This window comes from Lissotriton helveticus, chromosome 4_1 (genome assembly GCF_964261635.1).
Source record: "Lissotriton helveticus chromosome 4_1, aLisHel1.1, whole genome shotgun sequence".
Taxonomy (NCBI): Eukaryota; Metazoa; Chordata; class Amphibia; order Caudata; family Salamandridae; genus Lissotriton; species Lissotriton helveticus.
Genome location: NC_136063.1, coordinates 1,820,547,148 through 1,820,564,099, shown reverse-complemented (window position 1 = coordinate 1,820,564,099; position 16,952 = coordinate 1,820,547,148).

Sequence of the window (16,952 nt, the reverse complement as noted above, 5' to 3'; positions counted from 1 at the left end):
TTCATGGACCCCTTAAAAAGCAGCTCGTAGGGGACCCTCGCCATCTGTAAACTGCTGCACAGACCACCTCACTGGCATCTGGAGTCCGGCTTCATAAGCACAGAGAGCCAGCACTGCCATAAGGGGAGGTAAGACAGCAGGCACAGGCTGCCACCTAGTGGTGATGCCAAATGTCTGTACAGGCCCTAAATAATGGTGACTTTTAAGTGTATGGATAACACTCCAGAAGGCACATTTGTCAGGAGGGCTGAACATCCTCAAGGTCCTGGAACCCCAGGGTTTAGATAGGGCTTGCCTGCAAGGGTGTGCATTTACAGCCTTTGAACAAGCCTGTTTGAAAGCGGTGACGTGGTAGTGGTATAGGCTGGTGTGTCACAAAATGTAGCCTCGTTTAGTACACAATTCAGTAGTTGATGAAGGGGAACCATCTCAGAAATGACGCAAGTGTTTGCAATGCTATTTTCGAGTCAGCAGTTTTGTTTAGAGTCAAGAATTCCTTTTGCACCCCCTTTGCCAAGTGATTCATCAGCATGACACCCCATAAAATATGAGACCAAACCCATCGGTCCCACTTGACAATTCTTTCTGAGGTGTGCACTGGACTGTGCTTCATAAAGGAGCTACGTCCTCGCTGTCAGAAGCCCGTCACACATGAGATACACCGTCTATGTTGTAGTGACAGGCACTGCCAAAAAAATAACACTTCTACAAACACTTTTCAGTTATTAGTTCTGAAGGTAAATACTCCGACAAAAAACATTTCCAAAAGTGTTTGTTTCAAAAATACCTTGATTTAAAGACTGCATGAAGGGGGGGGGGCTTAAGAGGACGGGGCCGAGTTTGTCATGCAGAGTTAAAGCAAGTATCTAAGGACTTGTGGTATAGGGTTAAGGGTTTTGGGATAGGAGGGTTTTAGGTTATGGGGATAGGGTTATTCGTCTGCAATATAAGGGTAAGGGTTAAGTGTTTAGGATAGAAGGGCTAAGAGGGAGCGCAGGGTTAGGGGGTACATGGTTAACGGGTGCAGGGTAACGTAAGCAAGGAGTGGTTAGAGATTCATGGGGAGGACTTTGAAATATTGGCGTTACAGGTAAGGAGTTCATGGTGAGGAGTATAGGGCTGGTGTTTGGGATATGTGGTTAGGATATTTGATTAAGGATGTAAAGCTTAAGTTATACGGTTATGGTTCACGGTACATGGTTAAGTGTGCTAGGCTTAGGGGTGGGCTAAGGGGGTGACCAGTATGCTAACCTTTGTTTAGTGTCACCATTGGAAATGTGTGTAAGGTGTGTTGATAAAGGTTACAGTTATTTTTAGCCTGCCTCTTCAAATAAAAAAATAAAAAACGAAGTGCTGCCCTGACAATAACACTGCACTTAATTAACTCCAATGAGCACACTACAACTTTGAAATGATGCAACTAGACGTGTTAAAAACAAACTGATGCTATTTCTCAGTTTAAAAACAAAAATCAACAAAGGTCAATCGTAGTGACTTGCGCCAGGAATAATGAACTCCTCCGACAACCGAGGCTGCAATTACACCCTTGACATCACACGAGTTCAGTTGTTTTGTGGTATATAAATAAATAATACCGGATCTAGGTTTGACTGGACATAATAATAACAGATAGCTCAATAAATAAGAGTCAAGAATCGAGGTAGTAGGAGTTTGCAGGTTTAATACAGCATAAAGGACAGGAACAGGACAACCTGCACGGGAACAGGATGGCAGGGCCCTGCAGGGGGGACAGGGAATGAGCGCGCTAACTTTAATAACAGTACACAAGCATATATACTAAAACAGTTGCATTACAGTGAATACAATAGGCGGAGCAGTGGGTTGGTCAATAGCAGTCGCGAAAGATAAGGGTGAAAGTGGGTGTAACAAGGCGTATACATAGACATGTGATGTAAACGTAATAGAATATGTCATTAATGGGGCGGAAACATGGAGGGGGCTACCTAAGGAGCCGGGACCTCTGACCTAATGGTGCGCGCAAACTGACAATGACGTGTTACTAGGAGAAGCTGGGGGCTATGAACTCTGTGCTAGGAGTAGAGACTGAAGTCTGGAGAGTCAGGGCGACATGTGCCTAAACAATATCTAGTATCTGATGTTTAGAGAACATGTTGATAGAATCCAAAAGTTATCGGGGTAAAGGCTAACAGACTCTAAGACTGGTGCATGCATTATTCTACATGTAGTGCGTGTTGAGGAATATTAAATGACCAGTAAATGCAGTATTTCTCTTACATGGAGACGTAAAGGCTAGACGATGACGGAAACTATTGATGCGATTCAGTAGCTTAGGAATGCAGAGAAGGAGGGCTGGACTGATAACTAGAATCATAACATACTCTTGGCAGACTCAGAAGCAGAGCCAGGCTGAGCCGGGCACTGTGAGGCAGGAAGTAAGTGAAGGGTCAGGAACACAGGTGGGGGCTGTATCGCTCCTCAGCGAGGATTCAGGAGACAGAAGCTGAATCTGGTGTCCGGGCCCTTTTGAGGCCTAGAAACGGGGACTTTACAATGAAATAACGTGCACACTGAGAAACGTGGCAACGTAACTTTACATAGGCCTAATACTCGTAGCCTTCACGAGAACTGGAAACTGGCATACTAGAGATGGACACAACTGTAATTGCGTCTTTAATCAAACATGGGGAATACATATGCATATTAATCATGCACACATAACATAAGATGGGGAACACGTAGGGACACAGAACATGGCAAAATTTACTTTTCCACATTCCCTCCTTGTCACTACGTTTCCATCAGGAAACATCAACATTCATGATACCATCTATCATTTCATACAGTATCATTTGCTCGTCTCGAATTTTCTTGGAACTGGATTTAGAACGGGACTTGGGACTAGGAATACAAGAGGTAGCACAAATGCCACAAATCGCAGGGCCACATTGTATACAGAGGCAGCAACTGAATATGATCGCTACTGCAATATCTAGAAATGACAATACTTTCCATCCCCAGGCGGAAATTATATTCCAGAACCAACCGGACCATGTCCAGGTGCCTGGATCTTGGTGTAACATATGGGCAATATTATGGAGTCTGGTTATAGCTGAATAAACAGACGGCGCGTTATTAGGAATGAAAATGCAGCAACTAGATCCGATGACTCTACAGGCCCCGCCCCTATCGGCCAGTATGACGTCAAGGACGAGACGATTCTGGAGCACGACAATTCTCATAAAGGATTGCTCTTCGGTTAAGTTACTTAGAGCAGAAGTAGTCTCAATCACTACTGCTTCGAGGGTTCTCGTTAATCTACGTATCAGTTTACTATTCACGACAGTACCTAAGTAGGGGAAGACACCTTTATTGATATCTATGTATTGCTCTAGAGCAGTTTCAGTATAATCGACAATCGGGAGATCTCTCTTGTGTCTAGTGTGTACTAGGTGGGAATTCCTATGATAGTCAGGTGGGGCTAGAAAAACTGGTGGCAGTAGGAAGGCAATGTAACAGGTACCATCCCAATCGAGGGGCAGATGAACATATGCGGTTTGACCACAAACAAAATAGGAATGACGTGAAGCTTTGAAAATAGATTTCCTACTGTCACTATACTTGACAATAGTAGTACAATCACTATGTCCTACATGTACGGAACCATTCTTTCGGACACATAATTCGCCTTTAACTGGTAGTACTGACATAGCAGGTAAGTCTGGAGTAGAATCAGACTGAACATTCAGGACCATGAAATTCGAAGAATAATTACCCAAATTATAAACTTCATTCTCTAGATCTAACCCTGTTCTGTGGGGAAGACCTTGCTTGTCTGGAAAACATGTACTGGTAAGAAAAGACATATCTGTTGAGGACGACGTTAACGTGGACCATGCTCCACACGAACCATTATGTGAAAATGGATAAGGAAAGAGTGGCAGAACTCCCTTCGGTGTCTGGAAAGGGGGGAGTCGACCACACACCCAACAATTAGTGGCATTGCTGGTCTGGTGTGAATAATGTAACATGCGGACAAAGGAATTATTACGCATAGCAAGACGATAAGATAGTTCATGAGGAGGCAGATCACTAAACGTGTGCTCTACTGTAGCAATAGAAGACGTATTTACATGAGGAACTGGAAAATACAAATAAAATGCATAACCTGTGCAGGTAAACATAAGGCTGAAAAACAATATGAAGCTTAGAAAAACGATACATCGGATTGAGTTTTGACTAACTCTCTCACTATGGGGGTCTATTTTATACATGTCAGAAACCGGTCTAACCGTTTCACCTAGGGGAGGACTTAGACAATCAAACTGGCTGACTTATTTTACTAGACCTTAATTTTTTCTTATACTCCTGTTGCAGAGTTTTCTCTAACAGGGAGGGATTCGTATCATAGTCTTTTGCGGGACAGTCCTTAAGAATAGTACTTTGGCAGTCTTTCAAATCCTCGGTAATGTTCTTTGAAACAGTCTTTAGTCCGTAAAATCTTTTCACATGAGACAGGTGGACCCAGCCCTTCCTGCCTTCCAGCTTGACGGCAGTACGGGTGGCCAGGAGGACCTGTTTGGGTTCTTTCCAGCGGGGCTCCAGCGGACTTGAACGATCAAAGTTCCTCACAAGAACCATGCATCCGGGAACGATTTCATGCGGTGCCACCTCGGTATTGTCTGGAAATGCGGCAGCAACCTGTGAACGACAAGAGTTGAGGGCAGACATCAAGGAAGCTAGGTAATCTGTCAGCATATTACTTGAAACATCGGTAATACTTCGGGGTCTAGGTGTACCCCACATGTTAGGGGGGCGGCCGAATACGACCTCGTACGGGGACAGACCTGATCTGGAATGTGCGACCATGCGCATATAAAACAAAGCGACTGGCAGAGCTACTAGCCAGTCTACACCTTTCTCTTTACATACTTTTGCAATTCGAATTTTCAGGGTCTGATTATGTCTCTCTACTAGACCAGCTGCTTCTGGATGGCGTACACAATGGAACTTCCACTGGTACCCTAACAAAAGGGAAATATGTTTCATAAGCTCAGATGAGAATGGCTGGCCGTTGTCAGAATATACGACTCTTGGGAGTCCGTAGCGGGGGAAGAATTCACGAACCAACTGCTTGGCAGTGGTCGCGGCTGTGTAATCTGGGACTGGATATGCCTCTGTCCACCTGGACAAAGCGCATACAACTACGAGGACATACTTGAAACCTCGACATCGCTCCATCTGAATATAATCCATCTGGAGGACTTCAAAAGGGTGGTCAGGGGGCTGGAATCCACCTTGTTCCACCGGGACACTTTTACCTGGATTAAACTGGCAACATATCATACAGGTACGGACTTTCTGCTTGGCTGCAGCTCGTAAATGCTTGTTGAACCAAATGTTCTGGATACTATCTAACATAGCTTTTTCTCCTAAATGTGCTGGACTATGTGCGGTATTAATAATGACTTGAACCATAGAGTCGGGGAGAAACCATGTGGCTTTTCCCTTCGTCACCCATCCCTGATCTGTCTGGACCCCTCCTTGTTCGGACCATTTCTTGATTTCATCGGGAGTAGCATGTAACTGGATATCTATGACATCTTGAGTGGGGTCCTTAACTGTCATACATGTAGTCAGATCTGGAGTGTGTGTCGGTGTCGGGTTGACTGAAATGTCTGGAGTCTGTGCTGTAAGCTTGGCTGTGCGATCTGCTAGATCATTACCTTGGGAAATAGTGTCAGTAACTTTCGTATGTGCTTTGCATTTCATGATAGCAATAGATGTCGGTAAATGTATGGCATCTAACAGAGCTTGAATAAGGAGACCATGCTGAATCTTGGTTCCATGAGAAGTCATGAAACCTCTCTCCTGCCAGAGCACTCCGAAGTCGTGTACAACTCCGAATGCGTAACGTGAATCTGTGTAAACATTGACTTTCAGGTTCTTAGCATATATGCAGGCTTGGGTCAGAGCAACTAGCTCTGCTGCTTGAGCGGACAGAGTGTCAATACAGTGTGTTTCTATAACTTCAGTGTCTGTAGTCACTGCATACGCGGCTACTAGTTCTCCTGTACTTGTTCTCATACATGAACCATCCACATAAAGTGTCAGGTCGGGATCTGGTAATGGAATATCTGTCAGATCTTGTCTTGGCTTTGTCATAGTGTTAACTACTTCCACACAGTTGTGTGTGGCAGGATTTGAAGTAACTGATGGTAACAGTGTAGCAGGATTTAGAACGTTGCAGCGTCTGATTTCTATGTGTGGCTGGAACAGTGTCAGTTCATAACCTGTTAAACGTGCAATTGTCAAGTGCTGAGTCTGTGTTCGGTTTAAAAGAACTTCCACAGAGTGTGGAACTTGTACTGTCAAGGAATGCCCTAATACTATGGAATCACTTTGTCTGATAGCTAGTGCTGTGGCTGCAACTGACTTGAGGCACGCAGGCAGAGCCTGGGCTACAGGATCTAGTGTGCTCGAAAAATAAGCACAAGGCTTGTATTGACCTGCTTGATCTTGTGTGAGAACAGATAATGCTGTACCTTCGCGTTCAGTGACGAAAAGTGTAAAAGGCTTACTGTAGTTCGGTGTAGCTAGAACGGGAGCTTGACATAAAGCTTTCTTTAACTCATTAAAAATAAGTGTATGTTCAGATGTCCAAGGGAGGACAGTCGATACGGCTGCCTCCTGTGTCGTTAACTGTATCAGTGGCTTGGCTAGAAATGCATACTGAGGAATCCATTGTCTGCAGTAAGAAGTGAGGCCGATAAAAGCACGTACCTCCTTCTGGGTCTTGGGCTGAGGAAGACTCGCTATTAACTGGATACGGTCAGGTGTCAACTGCCTACCCCTCTTGGACAGTAAGTGGCCTAAATAGATCACTTGCTGGACACAGAATTGAAGCTTAGAAGGGGACACCTTGTGTCCCATCTCGGCAAGGAAATACAAGACTGTAAGTGATGCTCGCTCGCAAGCACGTTCAGAACGGGCTGTGATCAGTAGATCATCGACATACTGGAGCAGGGCAGTGTCAGTTGGCATGTGAATGTTGTCTAGTTGTCTCTTAAGTGCTTGACTGTAAATACTAGGACTTTCTGTGAAACCTTGAGGAGCTCGTGTGAACTTATAGCTTCTTCCATTTAAACAAAATCCGAAAAGAAACTGGCTGTCTGGATGAATGGGGACACTGAAAAACGCGTTCTTGAGGTCTATGACTGTAAAAAATGAGGCTTCGGAATCAATGGCTGTCAATAGGGAAGAGATATCTGGGACAACTGGGTACTGGGGAATAATACATTTATTGAGTTCTCGAAGATCAATCACTAATCGATATACTGGGGGTGCATTTGGATCAGTACGTTTCATGACTGGAATGATCAGAGAATTACATACATTGGAGTCAGTTTCTACAACTACTCCTTGAGCCATGAGCTCGTCAATAATTTTGGATAAGGCTGTTACAGCCTCAGGTGGCAATCTGTACTGTCTGATTCGTGGTAACACTACACCTGGCTTGAGAGTCACACGATGGGGTGTGATTTGCATATAACCAACATCAGTTGGACCTTGCGCCCATAGATGCTGCGGAACATTGGACAATCTCGGATCAAAATCTCGTAATACATAGTGACCCTTGAAGTCACGTAGGAACAATCGTATACCTTCTGGGGAGCAGCAAATAACTGCACCTAATTCTTTCAATGTTTTAATACCTAACAGATTTTCTGGGCATGACTTCGTAAGTAATAGATCAGTAGTGCGGGACAATGGACCTACTTCTAGAGTAACTGGCTTAGATATCTCGTTTACAATAGGCTTTCCTGAAAAACCAAGGGAAACATTTCTAGAGCCTGAGAGCGGAGCCCCTGGAACTTCGGCGTGACTGATGGTCGTCCTACTTGCCCCTGTATCAATCAGAAACTTTCTGTCTTTCCCTAGTACTTGACTATGCACATAGGGACCCTCTTGATCTACAGGTATCTCGATGAGAGGCAAGCCTACCTCCCTCTCTAGGCTGTTTCATGAATATGGCTGATACTCTGGATACTCGGACTGTGGAAAAGTATATTTTGCCATGTTCTGTGTCCCTACGTGTCATCCATCATATGTTATGTGTGCATGATTAATATGCATATGTATTCCCTATGTTCGATTCAAGACGCAATTATAGTTGTGTCCACCTCTAGTATGCCAGTTTCCAGTTCTCGTGAATACTACGAATATCAGGCCTATGTAAAGCTACGTTGCCACGTTTCTCAGTGTGCACGTTATTTCATTGTAAAGTCCCCGTTTCTAGGCCTCAAAAGGGCCTGGACACCAGATTCAGCTCCTGTCTCCTGAAACCTCGCTGAGGAGCGATACAGCCCCCACCTGTATCCTCGACCCTTCACTTACTTCCTGCCTCGCAGTGCCCGGCTCACCCTGGCTCTGCCTCTGAGTCTGCCAAGAATATGTTATGATTCCAGTTATCAGTTCAGTCCTCCTTCTCTGCATTCCTAAGCTACTGAACTGCATCAATAGTTTCCGTCATTGTCTAGCCTTCACGTCTCCACGTTAGAGAAATACTGCATTTAATGGTCATTTCGTATTCTTCATCACGCACTACATGTAGAATAATGCATGGTCCAGTCTTAGAATCAAGTTAGCCTTTCCCCTCCTGACTTCTAGTTTATATCAACATGTTCTCTAAACATCAGATACTAGATACTGCTTAGGTACATGTCGCCCTGACTCTCCAGACTTCAGTCTCTGCTCCTAGCACAGAGTTCATAGCCCCCAGCTTCTCCTAGTGATACGTCATTGCCAGCTTGCGCGCACCACCAGGTTAGAGGTCCCGGCTCCTTAGGTAGCCCCCTCCATGTTTCCGCCCCATTCATGACATATTCTGTTACGTTTGCATCACATGTCTATGTATACGCCCTGTTACACCCACTTTCACCCTTATCTTTCGCGACTGCTACGCGTCACACCCTTTGCTCCACCCACTGCTCCGCCTATCATATGTACTGTAATGCAACTGTTTTACTATATATGCTTGTGTATTGTTATTAAATGCTAGCGCGCTCATCCCAGATCCAGCCCCGGCAGCTGCTGGGCCCTGCCATCCTATTCCTATGCAGGTTGTCCTGTTCCTGTCCTTTATGCTGTAATAAACCTGCGAAACTCCTACTACCTCGAATCTTGACTCTTATTTATTGAGCTATCTGTTATTCATTTATACATTCAAAAATAGGGTATTATTTATTTATTTACCACATAATGGCGCCCGAATAGGGACTTGCCCTTTCCCCACGCGCCGGTGAAGCCACGCCGGCCCCCTGACCCTCTGCAGCCGTGACGGAACCATACCGTGCACGTGCAGATATTTCTGCTTCAAGTATCCCTCAGGCCCACGGAGGAGACGGAGGAGGCGGTCCAGCATCCAGACGAGGCGGTGGAGGTATGCGGCGAGTCCCGACCAGAGCCCAAGCCAAGAGTCCAAGGTCCGAGGTATCCGGAGGTCCACCCGTAACTTAAGTCCGAAGTTCGTTGTCCGTCGTCGAAGCAGTCCAGTCCAGTCCGAGGCCTTCCGTTCTTGCTGCCCGGTGAGTACCATTACTGGGGTAGTATCTAGACAGGGTCAATCTAATTGACTCTGGTCCGTGGGTTGGTGGTACCCAGACACACAAACGAAGTGTCCACTTCGGTGGATGCGGGTCCTGACGTGTCTCTTTATGAGACCGGTAAGTTTCGTACTGTTTCAGCAGTGCATCTAGTTTCTGTTCCAGTCAGTTCTGTTCTCGAGAAAATTCATATAAAGTCATATATTCTGTGTTCCGTATTCCAGGTAGTATTCTGTTCGAACTGTTATTTCTAAATGTTTTTCATGTATTTTAATGTCGTGGTATGAATGGGGAATAAGTATCGTGTTCATTGTGTATTGTATTGTGTCTAGATTACAGTCCAGTCATGCCCTTGTTTTCAAAATTACGTCAGTTAAAAACTAGAAAGGGTTTGTTAGAGGAAGCAGTTCCAGTCCCGCCTAGGGACAGTCCAGGTCATTTTATGTATCAGAGGCATGGCATAAGTGCCATACTATATCTAGATTTATGGGTAGAGTATACAAAACAGTTAGAAGAAAAGTATAGATGGCCCGTATCGGGTACATGGGATGCCGAGTGCATCATGCGAGTAGAAGAGGCATTATGGAAAAAGAAAGCCAGACAATCACAGAAAGATGCCATCGAGTTATGGCGCAAAGAAGCTCATAAAAGAACTGAAAAGGAAATCAGAAAGTCAGAATTAAGTAGAGAATCCTTAGAACGAGCACAAGAAAAAGAACTAATCGAGATAGGTGAACAAGTCAAAGCCGAACAGTCAGACAGACAGAGGAATGCCCTCATTAAGGGTATGTATCCTCTTCTTGCCGAGGGCTTGCCAAAAGCGACCCCGGAGGCATCCAGTAATTTTCCGCCACCACTAGTTCCGATCAAGTTACGTCACAAACCAACCGCAGCTGATATTTTCATCTCGTCCTATTTGGACGACACAGTCCCAGAATATGCAAATCCTGTTCCCGCTCCACCAGTCCCTGTAAATCAGGCACTTCCCGTTCCTCCAGACACCGGGGCACCCTTTGCAGCACCTGCTACGTCCCCCCGGTCCAGCCCGCCATACAAGTCCAGCCCGCATTCCAATTTCCCACCCTGCCAGGACGAAAAGCATCAGTTGATGATTCTAGTCTAGGGGCCGCAGGAGGAGGTCCTCCTCGAACCCCGCCGCCACATAAGCGTTTAACGGCAGCCGAATTACATATGCAAGCGTCACAACGTACGCCCAGACTGTCTGTTGCAGAAATAAGAAAATCCCTTGCCGAATGCTGCTATGACCCAGTCCCAGGCGAAGATGATATGGTTTTATATTCATTACGCGTAAGAAATGTGGCCGAGTATCTAGTCACCCTACCAGATATGAAGGAAGATCTAGACAGAATATATCGTTTCATCCGTACAGGGGAAGATCCAGAAAGTATTAGTGATGTCATGTCCCAAAGGAAAGCTGAGACCCAGCTCATGATATTAAAGTTTCTGATTAATTGTCTAATAAGAGAACAAGATTACCCGTCCAAAAATCAGGCCGAAATGAAAGCCCTGATGAAGTGGAGTAATAGTATAGCCGAGGGTAAGCACAAGACTATCGGTGCTATGGAGAGTATGTACAAGAAAATCCGAGTTAGACGACGAGAATTCCGCCAGAATAGCGTATGTAGGACAACCTAGATTCCCAGATCGCCATTTACGTCTAGAACCCAAGTCTACGTTCCATCATCCAGTACCAGACCAAGGTTCTCTAGAACAAGTATTTCAAGCTACCGATCACATTCTGAAATCACGAATCGGTTACAGTGAGTTAAGTACTATGCATGAACAAGAACTAGCCCGATCAGCAGTCCGATGGATTACTGATTCTACCACTTTTCCAGACGAAATAGTGGCACAAATGTTTCTGAAAATGCCCCCAGCCGAGCAACGACTGGTGGGTATGTATATGATTCAGCACCTCATTACTCTGTATGAGGGTCAACATTCTGATCCAGGTCCGTTACATGATATCCTGAACGAGTTACTCCAGTATAGATGGAGAGGTCTAGGTACCGATTTAATTAGTGTCATTCTAGAACAGCGCCACAAATATAGAACGTTTCTGAACCCGCATTTTGTTCATGTCTTACCCCCAGAAAGTAAACCATTTTACATAGAGAGACAGAATCCGTTACGAGAAGTCCACCCAGTTAGAGGAACGGGTGGCGAAATGCAGCGAGTGTTTGTATACACTCCGATCACAAAGATGGAACTTCTGGAGATGAAGAAATTAATTCCCTGTCATGATAAAGATCCAGCAGGGTTCCATAGAGAATTAAAAGACATGCTCCGTATGGGAGAATACACGTATCCAGATATAATTAAAATGTTAAAGGTTCTGTTGCCCGCAGGGGTGTATGAAAAGCTCAAGGAAAAAGACTGGGAGGTGGGAGAGAAAAAGATCGATTGGGCAGTCCTAGAAGCTGAAGATAAGATACGAGTACCAGGTACCGGTCTCGGAGATAAATGTAAAGAATTACCTGAATTATTGATTCAAGTTTTACCCAGATTATTAACAACTAAAAAGGAAGACTGGGATGCAATCTCAGCCTGTAAACAGAAACAAGACGAAGATATTAGTGATTTTTATTCTAGATTCGAGAAATGTTTTAGCATCAACAGTGGCCTCAAGACAAGTAGTGAGTCATACCCTCACCTTTTTGTTACTAAATTAGTCGAGAATTCAAGTTCACCAATTAAAAATCGAGTTCTGAAAGTCGAAAGTACCTGGCAAGCTAATACCCCGTCCCAGATGTTGCAGATGCTCCAATATCACCAGAATAGAATCAGAGAAGAGCAAGAACATGAAAGAAAACGTATGAAAGACACGAAAATGAAAGTACTAGTTGCACAATCTGTTCCTCAAGACAGTCAGAAGAGGGGTCCGAATCAAGCCAGTCATCCTGCAGCTCCCGTTAAAGGGAATTGCAATTATTGTAAACAGCCAGGTCATTTTATAAACGAGTGTGCAGTTCTGAAACACAACATAGCTACTGGTAAGACTAAAGAAAGACCACGTCCGCCTAGACAAGAACAAGTTTCACAGACTCCTCAGTTACAGAATGCACCACAGACAGTTACAGCACCGCAGCCTATCGCTGCAACACAGCATGTCACACAGCAGATGTACCAGTATGCACAGTCTGAGTATCCAGAGTACCAACAGTATTCATGAAACAGCCTAGAGAGGGAGGTAGGCTTGCCTCTCATCGAGATACCTGTAGATCAAGAAGGTCCCTATGTTCATAGTCAAGTATTAGGGAAAGACAGAAAGTTTTTGATTGATACAGGGGCAAGTAGGACCACAATTAGTCACGCCGAAGTTCCAGGGGCTCCGCTCTCAGGCTCAAGAAATGTTTCCCTTGGATTTTCAGGAAAGCCTATCGTAAATGAGATCTCAAAGCCAGTTTCTCTAGAAGTAGGTCCATTGTCCCGCACTACTGATCTGTTACTTACTAAGTCATGTCCAGAAAATCTATTAGGCATTAAGACACTGAAAGAGTTAGGTGCAGTTATATGCTGTTCCCCAGAGGGAATACGATTGTTCCTACGTGACTTTAAGGGTCACTATGTATTACGAGATTTTGATTCAAGACTGTCTAATGTTTCCACAGCACTTATGGGCGCAAGGTCCAACTGATGTAGGTTACATGCAAATCACACCCTATCGTGTGACTCTCAAGCCAGGTGTAGTGTTACCACGAATCAGACAGTACAGATTGCCACCTGAGGCTGTAGCAGCCTTATCCAAAATTATTGACGAGCTTATTGCTCAAGGAGTGGTTGTAGAAACTGACTCCAATGTATGTAATTCTCCGATCATTCCAGTCATGAAACGTACTGATCCAAATGCACCCCCAGTATATCGATTAGTGATTGACCTACGAGAGCTTAATAAGTGTATTATTCCTCAGTACCCAGTTGTCCCAGACATCTCTTCCCTATTAACAGCCATTGATTCCGAAGCCACGTTCTTTACTGTAATCGACCTCAAGAACGCGTTTTTTAGTGTTCCCATTCATCCAGACAGCCAGTTCCTTTTCGGATTTTGTTTAAATGGAAGGAGCTATAAATTCACACGAGCTCCTCAAGGTTTCACAGAAAGTCCTAGTATTTACAGTCAAGCACTTAAGAGACAACTAGACAACATTCACATGCCAACTGACACTGCCCTGCTCCAGTATGTCGATGATCTACTGATCACAGCCCGTTCTGAACGTGCTTGCGAGCAAGCATCCCTTACAGTCTTGTATTTCCTAGCCGAGATGGGGCACAAGGTGTCCCCTTCTAAGCTTCAATTCTGTGTCCAGCAAGTGGTATACTTAGGACACTTACTGTCCAAGAGGGGTAGGCAGTTGACACCAGACCGTATCCAGTTAATAGCGAGTCTTCCTCAGCCCAAGACCCAGAAGGAGGTACGTGCTTTTATTGGCCTTACTTCTTATTGCAGACAATGGATTCCCCAGTATGCATTTCTAGCCAAACCACTGATACAGTTAACGACACAGGAGGCAGCCGTATCGACTGTTCTCCCTTGGACATCTGAACATACACTTAGTTTCAATGAGTTAAAGAAAGCTTTATGCCAAGCTCCAGTTCTAGCGACACCGAACTACAGTAAGCCTTTTACACTTTTCGTTACTGAACGCGAAGGTACAGCATTATCTGTTCTCACACAAGATCAAGCAGGACAATACAAGCCCTGTGCTTATTTTTCGAGCACATTAGATCCTGTAGCCCAGGCTCTGCCTGCGTGCCTCAAGTCAGTTGCAGCCACAGCACTAGCTATCAGGCAAAGTGATTCCATAGTCTTAGGACATTTCCTGACAGTACAGGTTCCACACTCTGTGGAAGTTCTTTTGAACCGAACACAAACTCAGCACTTGACAATTGCACGTTTAACAGGTTATGAATTGACACTGTTCCAGCCACACATAGAAATCAGACGCTGCAACATCCTGAACCCTGCTACACTGTTACCATCAGTTACTTCGAATTCTGCCACACATGACTGTGTGGAAGTAGTTAACATTACGACAAAGCCAAGACAAGATCTGACAGATATTCCGTTACCAGACCCCGACCTGACACTTTATGTGGATGGTTCATGCATGAGAACTAGTACAGGAGAACTAGTCGCCGCGTATGCAGTGACTACTGACACTGAAGTTATTGAGACACACCGTATTGACACCCTGTCCGCTCAAGCAGCACAGCTAGTTGCTCTGACACAAGCCTGCATACACGCCAAGAACTTGAAAGTTAATGTTTACACAGATTCACGCTACGCATTTGGAGTTGTACACGACTTCGGAGTGCTTTGGCAGGAGAGAGGTTTCATGACTTCTCATGGAACCAAGATTCAGCATGGTCTCCTTATTCAAGCTCTGTTAGATGCCATACACTTACCGACATCTATCGCTATCATGAAATGCAAAGCACATACGAAAGTTACTGACATTATTTCCCAAGGTAATGATCTAGCAGATCGCACAGCCAAGCTTACAGCACAGACTCCAGACATTCCAGTTAATCAGACACATACTCCAGATCCGACTACATGTATGACAGTTAAGGACCCTACTCAAGATGTCATAGACATACAGTTACATGCTACTCCCGAAGAAATCAAGAAATGGTCCGAACAAGGAGGGGCCCAGACAGATCAAGGATGGTTAACGAAGGGTAGAGCCACATGATTTCTCCCCGACTCTATGGTTCAAGTCATTATTAATACCGCACATAGTCCAGCACATTTAGGAGAAAAAGCTATGTTAGACAGTATCCAGAATATTTGGTTCAACAAACATTTACGAGCTGCAGCCAAGCAGAAAGTCCGTACCTGTATGATATGTTGTCAGTTTAATCCAGGTAAAAGTGTCCCGGTGGAACAAGGTGGATTCCAGCCCCCTGACCACCCTTTTGAAGTCCTCCAGATGGATTATATTCAGATGGAGCGATGTCGAGGTTTCAAGTATGTCCTTGTAGTTGTATGCGCTTTGTCCAGGTGGACAGAAGCATATCCAGTCCCAGATTACACAGCCGCGACCACTGCCAAGCAGTTGGTTCGTGAGTTCTTCCCCCGTTATGGACTCCCTAGAGTCGTATATTCTGACAACGGCCAGCCATTCTCATCTGAGTTGATGAAGCATGTTTCCCTGTTGTTAGGGTACCAGTGGAAGTTTCATTGTGTACGCCATCCTGAAGCAGCCGGTCTCGTAGAGAGACATAACCAGACTCTGAAAATCCGAATCGCCAAAGTATGTAAAGAAAAAGGTGTGGACTGGCTAGTAGCTCTGCCAGTCGCTTTATTTTATATGCGCATGGTCGCACATTCCAGATCAGGTCTGTCCCCGTATGAGGTCGTATTCGGCCGCCCCCCAAATATGTGGGGTACTCCTAGACCCCGAAGTATTACCGATGTTTCAAGTAATATGCTGACAGATTACCTAGCTTCCTTGATGTCTGCCCTCAACTCATGTCGTTCACAGGTTGCCGCCGCATTTCCAGACAATACCGAGGTGGCACCGCATGAAATCGTTCCAGGATCCATGGTGTTGGTGAGGAATTTTGACAGATCAAGTCCGCTGGAGCCTCGCTGGAAGGAGCCCCGACAGGTCCTCCTCACCACCCGTACAGCCGTGAAGTTGGAAGGTCGCAAAGGCTGGGTGCACCTTTCTCATATAAAAAAGTTTTATGGACTGAAACCCGTCTTAAAGAACATTTCCCAGGATTTGAAGGATTGCCAAAGCACCATTTTTAAGGACTGTCCCGCAAAAGACAATGTTACTACACCCCCCCTGTTAGAGAAAACTCCGCAACAGGAGTATAAGTTAAAACTCCGGTCTAGTAAAATAAGTCAGTCAGTTTGATTGTCTAAGTCCTCCCCTAGGTGAAACGGTTAGACTGTTTCTGACATGTATAAAATAGACCCCCATAGTGAGAGAGTCAGTCAAAACTCAATCCGATGTATCGTTTTTCTATGTTTCATATTGTTTCTCAGCATTATGATTTCCTGCACCAGTTATGCATTTTACCTGTATCTTCCAGTTCCTCATGTAAATATGTCTTCTAATGCTACTGTAGAGCACATGTTTAGTGACCTACCTCCCCATGAACTCTCTTACCGCCTCGCTATGCGAAATAATTCCTTTATCCGCATGTTACATTACTCACACCAGACCAGCAATGCCACTAATTGTTGGGTGTGTGGTCGACTCCCCCCTTTCCAGACACCGAAGGGAGTTCTGCCACTTTTTCCTTATCCATTTTCACATAATGGTTCGTGTGGAGCATGGTCCACGTTAACGTCATCCTCAACAGATATGTCTTTTCTTAACAGTACATGTT